Raw genomic sequence first — 6,640 nt, forward strand, 5'->3', positions numbered from 1 at the left:
GGCACTGATTAACAGCACTGATAGGGGGCACTGATGGGCACTGATAGGGGGCACTGATGGGCACTGATAGGGGGGACTGGATGGGCATTGATAGGTGGCACTGGTGGGCACTGATTAGCAGCACTGATGGGCACTAATTAACAGCACTGGTGGGCACCGATAGGTGGCATTAATGGGCACTTAGGGGGCAGAAGCCGGTGATTGGTTGTCATTGGCTGAGAGATGATCACGTGGTGAGGGACACGCTGTCATTGGCTGAGAGATGATCACGTGGTGAGGGACCCGCTGTCATTGGCTGAGAGATGATCACGTGGTGAGGGACCCGTTGTCATTGGCTGAGAGATGATCACGTGGTGAGGGACCTGCTGTCATTGGCTGAGAGATGATCACGTGGTGAGGGACCCGCTGTCATTGGCTGAGAGATGATCACGTGGTGAGGGACACGCTGTCATTGGCTGAGAGATGATCACGTGGTGAGGGACACGCTGTCATTGGCTGAGAGATGATCACGTGGTGAGGGACCCGCTGTCATTGGCTGAGAGATGATCACGTGGTGAGGGACACGCTGTCATTGGCTGAGAGATGATCACGTGGTGAGGGACCCGCTGTCATTGGCTGAGAGATGATCACGTGGTGAGGGACCGCTGTCATTGGCTGAGAGATGATCACGTGGTGAGGGACACGCTGTCATTGGCTGAGAGATGATCACGTGGTGAGGGACCCGCTGTCATTGGCTGAGAGATGATCACGTGGTGAGGGACACGCTGTCATTGGCTGAGAGATGATCACGTGGTGAGGGACCCGCTGTCATTGGCTGAGAGATGATCACGTGGTGAGGGACACGCTGTCATTGGCTGAGAGATGATCACGTGGTGAGGGACCCGCTGTCATGGCTGAGAGATGATCACGTGGTGAGGGACACGCTGTCATTGGCTGAGAGATGATCACGTGGTGAGGGACACGCTGTCATTGGCTGAGAGATGATCACGTGGTGAGGGACACGCTGTCATTGGCTGAGAGATGATCACGTGGTGAGGGACCCGCTGTCATTGGCCCGCTCTGTGATGAGTTGACTCCCATGGACTCTGTAATCAGTGTGCGCCCCTGGGGCACCGGGTGGCATTGAGAACGACGGGAGGATGTCATTGGACGGCCGTCCTTCGGGTGGAGCGTGGGGGGGTCGGGGGGTTAAACCCCAAAAAGTGAACAATGGCCCAGATTCAGTAAGATTTGCGCATAAATTTACGGAGGCACAGGGCAACGATTTTGCCCTGCGCCCCCGCAAAATTTGCGCCGCTGCCTCGATTCACGGGAGCAGTAGCTACGTAAATTGCGAGGGCGCGCCGGCAAAATTGCCCAGCGTAAGCGCGCGCAATTTAAATGATCCCGCAGGGGGCGTGAATCATTTAAATTAGGCGCGTTCCCGCGCCGATCGTAAAAGCGCATGCGCCGTTCGGGAAACTTTCCCGACGTGCATTGCGGCAAATGACGTCGCAAGGAAGTAATTTGTTTCAAAGTGAACGTGAATGGCGTCCAGCGCCATTCACGAATCACTTACACAAACGACGTGAAATTCAAATTTCGCGACGCGGGAACGGACGGGGATATACTTTAGCATTGGCTGTCCCTACTATTAGAAGGGGCAGGCCTTACGCTAAAGACGCCGTACGGAAACAACGGAAATTGCGTACGCAGGGGGCGTGCAACATTGTGAATCGGCGTTAGTATGCAATTTGCATACTATACGCTGACCACAATGGCCGCGCCCCCTAGCGGCCATCGCAAGCATGCAGCCTAAGATATGACGGCATAAAGCCTTATGCCGCGCAGATCTTAGGCTGCAGTCGGCGTACGCGGTTCCTGAAATCAGGGCATTCGTAACGCTGGCGCAAGCAAGCAATTGCGCTGCGTAAACTATGGTTACACAGGCGCAATGCTCTCTGAATCCGGGCCACTTATTTTATCTCTGTTCACCAATTCTTTGATGTGACGGTCGCATTCGTTTTCTTGTTTGGCTTTACTTTCTCCTGTGCTGCGCAAATACCGTGAGAGATAAAAAGTTGCAACGACCGCCATTTTCTTCTCTACGGTCTCTGCTAAAATAACACATATATATATAATGTTTGGGGGTTCTGAGTAATTTTGTAGCAGAAAAAATTATGATTTTTACATGAAGGAGAGAAGTGTCAGGATTGGCCCGGGTGGGAAGGGGTTAAAATGTCGCCCAATTTGGATGGATTAAAAAAAAACGCAATTTGCAAAATCGCACTACATGCATTTCTATTTTGCTTTTAAAAAAAGTCTCCGCCCCTTTCCAAAAACGGCCAAAAAAAACGCATCGAGGTGAAAGTGTCTTATAGGAGGCAAAAAAAAAAAAAGCACAATAAAAACGCACCACAAAAAAGCAAAAAAAAAAATCACAGCGCTAAAAAAACGCACAGAGGTGAACGTGTCTCATAGGAAACCATGCTAAATGGAGCGCAGTGCGTTTCTGCCAAAAAAATGTGAAAAGCACCAAAAAACTAAACAAACAAAAAAAAGCAGCGCCTGAAAAAAGCATGGAGGTGAACTGAGCCTTAAGAAACGCTCTGTGCCTGGCTCTCTGGAGGTGACTGAGCCCTAGGAAACGCTCTGTGCCTGGCTCTCAGGCTCCCCTCTCAGAATTCCCCGGGATTAGAAGCACAGCCAGGCGACTGGCATTTTCTGAAGCTGAGCTCAGCGATTGGCCGCCTCTGTGCTGCTCTATGGGAAGCGATGACGGCTGATCCTCACTAAGGGGAGGGACTGATCCTCAGAGCCCCGCCACACAGCAATGTCATCAACACACTCGCCTGCAGCTGGGTGGGCGGGGTTTGTATAAATAGGCGTGGCCAGAAGGGCTGTGTGCTGTCAAGTGTAGGAACAAGCTGGATCATCATGGTGAGTGTCAGAGACCTGAGGGCCGGACAGGGGCTGCGTGTGTGGCCTCTGGAAGATTGTGTGGCCCTCAAGGGCCCTCCAGACACAGATCTGTATTTCTATATTGTCCTGTGATAGAATAATTTCTAGCAAACATCTCCTATGTCTGATGAAGCCTCCCCTCCCCCCTCCAACATTACAGCTGTGCAGTCTCTGATATCTCCTGTACTATGTCTGCAGTCTCTGATCATCTCCTGTATGTATTTGTCTCTGATCATCTCCTGTACTATGTCTGCAGTCTCTGTCATCTCCTGTATTATGTCTGCAGTCTCTAATCATCTCCTGTATTATGTCTGCAGTCTCTGATCATCTCCTGTATTATGTCTGCAGTCTCTGATCATCTCCTGTACTATGTCTGCAGTCTCTGACCATCTCCTGTACTATGTCTGCAGTCTCTGATCATCTCCTGTACTATGTCTGCAGTCTCTGATCATCTCCTGTATTATGTCTGCAGTCTCTGATCATCTCCTGTATTATGTCTGCAGTCTCTAATCATCTCCTGTATTATGTCTGCAGTCTCTGACCATCTCCTGTATTATGTCTGCAGTCTCTGATCATCTCCTGTATCATGTCTGCATTCTCTGACCGTCTCCTGTATTATGTCTGCAGTCTCTGATCATCTCCTGTACTATGTCTGCAGTCTCTGACCATCTCCTGTATTATGTCTGCAGTCTCTAATCATCTCCTGTATTATGTCTGCAGTCTCTGACCATCTCCTGTATTATGTCTGCAGTCTCTGATCATCTCCTGTATCATGTCTGCATTCTCTGACCGTCTCCTGTATTATGTCTGCAGTCTCTGATCATCTCCTGTACTATGTCTGCAGTCTCTGATCATCTCCTGTATTATGTCTGCAGTCTCTAATCATCTCCTGTATTATGTCTGCATTCTCTGACCGTCTCCTGTACTATGTCTGCAGTCTCTGATCATCTCCTGTATTATGTCTGCAGTCTTTGATCATCTCCTGTACTATGTCTGCAGTCTCTGATCATCTCCTGTATTATGTCTGCAGTCTCTGACCATCTCCTGTATTATGTCTGCAGTCTCTGATCATCTCCTGTATTATGTCTGCAGTCTCTGATCATCTCCTGTATTATGTCTGCAGTCTCTGATCATCTCCTGTACTATGTCTGCAGTCTCTGACCATCTCCTGTATTATGTCTGCAGTCTCTGACCATCTCCTGTACTATGTCTGCAGTCTCTGACCATCTCCTGTACTATGTCTGCAGTCTCTGATCATCTCCTGTATTATGTCTGCAGTCTCTGATCATCTCCTGTACTATGTCTGCAGTCTCTGATCATCTCCTGTATTATGTCTGCAGTCTCTGATCATCTCCTGTACTATGTCTGCAGTCTCTGATCATCTCCTGTACTATGTCTGCAGTCTCTGATCATCTCCTGTACTATGTCTGCAGTCTCTGATCATCTCCTGTATTATGTCTGCAGTCTCTGATCATCTCCTGTATTATGTCTGCAGTCTCTGATCATCTCCTGTATTATGTCTGCAGTCTCTGACCATCTCCTGTATTATGTCTGCAGTCTCTGATCATCTCCTGTATTATGTCTGCAGTCTCTGATCATCTCCTGTATTATGTCTGCAGTCTCTGACCATCTCCTGTATTATGTCTGCAGTCTCTGATCATCTCCTGTACTATGTCTGCAGTCTCTGATCATCTCCTGTATATGTCTGCAGTCTCTGATCATCTCCTGTATTATGTCTGCAGTCTCTGATCATCTCCTGTATTATGTCTGCAGTCTCTGATCATCTCCTGTACTATGTCTGCAGTCTCTGATCATCTCCTGTATTATGTCTGCAGTCTCTGATCATCTCCTGTACTATGTCTGCAGTCTCTGATCATCTCCTGTACTATGTCTGCAGTCTCTGATCATCTCCTGTATTATGGCCGTCATCCATTACCAGCTGCTCCACATATAATTGGACATTTGGTGGCCTCCTGCAGCTGATTGGCCGGGATGCAGGCTGTGATTGGACGCCCCCCCCCCTCTGATGCACAGTGTGAGAAGCTCGCAGTGTGCGGTGAATGATCCAGAAATGACCCCACAGTCCTCATACCTCGTGTCTATTGGTTCCCTGGCTGCGTTCTGATTGGTTGATTTGCTTTCCAGTGTGACGATTACTTTGATCTGGTGTCTGAGAAGATCGACATGCCTTCCTTCGTGGAAGAACACGCCGGCGAGCCGCTGTACTACAGCAAACTGAAGGTAACCAATCAGGGCAGCCGATGTCCTTCCAATGACTGGAGCTTCATGGTCACTAAATCTGAGGGGGGAGGGGACATCCTCTGAAAATGCCGAGCGCCTGGCTGTCATGATCGGCAATGACTCTCCGTTTCTGGCCCTCACCTCCTCCATCTCCTGGGGGGGGGGAGGGGGTCACATTTGTAGAAGGTGATGTTGGGAATGACGGGCTCCATGCGGTGAGCGTTCCTTTAACCCCTCGCTTTCCAGCATGTGTTTATAAGCGCAGGATACGAGGGGTTAAGGGGCGGGTCTAGTCTGTGTCACCCCCCCCCCTCCCCTCCCCCCACAGCTAATCAAGCACACATCACATTTGATTGGCTCCATTCATAGATACAGCTGTGACCCCAAACAAATACACAACACTTCGGGGTCACGGCTGTATCTATGAATGGAGCCAATCAAATGTCATCTGTGCTTGATTAGCTGCGGGGGTCCAATAAATCTCCCGATGTCTCCATAAAACAGACCCGACACCTGACCAAAGAAAGCGAATAGAAGGAGGCCGATCGTCTCTGAGCATCAGAGCGCCAATCACTTCTAATATTCAAAGCAAACTCCTCCCCCACCTTGTGTCCCCCCCCCCCCCCCCACCTTCTGTGTCGCCGCTGTCCCCCTCCCCCCCACCTTCTGTGTCGCCGCGTATCCCGCTCCCCCCCACCTTCTGTGTCGCCGTGTGTCCCCCCTCCCCCCCCCTTCTGTGTCGCCGCGTGTCCCCCCCCCCCCCTTCTGTGTCGCCGTGTATCCCGCTCCCCCCCCCCCCTTCTGTGTCACCGTGTATCCCGCTCCTCCCCCCCCCTTCTGTGTCGCCGTGTGCCCCCCCCCCCCCCCCCCCACCTTCTGTGTCGCCGTGTGTCCCCCCCTCCCCCCACCTTCTGTGTCGCCGTGTGTCCCCCCTCCCCCCACCTTCTGTGTCGCCGTGTGTCCCCCCTCCCCCCACCTTCTGTGTCGCCGTGTGTCCCCCCCTCCCCCCACCTTCTGTGTCGCCGTGTGTCCCCCCTCCCCCCACCTTCTGTGTCGCCGTGTGTCCCCCCTCCCCCCACCTTCTGTGTCGCCGCGTGTCACCCCCCCCCCCCCCACCTTCTGTGTCGCCGCGTGTCACCCTCCCCCCCCCACCTTCTGTGTCGCCGTGTGTCCCCCCTCCCCCCACCTTCTGTGTCGCCGCGTGTCACCCTCCCCCCACCTTCTGTGTCGCCGTGTATCCCGCTCCTCCCCCCCCCTTCTGTGTCGCAGTGTGTCCCCCCCTCCCCCCACCTTCTGTGTCGCCGTGTATCCCGCTCCTCCCCCCCCCCTTCTGTGTCGGTGTGTCCCCCCTCCCCCCCCCTTCTGTGTCGCCGCGTGTCACCCTCCCCCCACCTTCTGTGTCGCCGTGTGAACCCCCCTCCCCCCCCCTTCTGTGTCGCGTGTCACCCACCTTCTGTGT

Source organism: Rana temporaria, unplaced genomic scaffold, assembly GCF_905171775.1.
Source record: "Rana temporaria unplaced genomic scaffold, aRanTem1.1, whole genome shotgun sequence".
Classification (NCBI taxonomy): domain Eukaryota; kingdom Metazoa; phylum Chordata; class Amphibia; order Anura; family Ranidae; genus Rana; species Rana temporaria.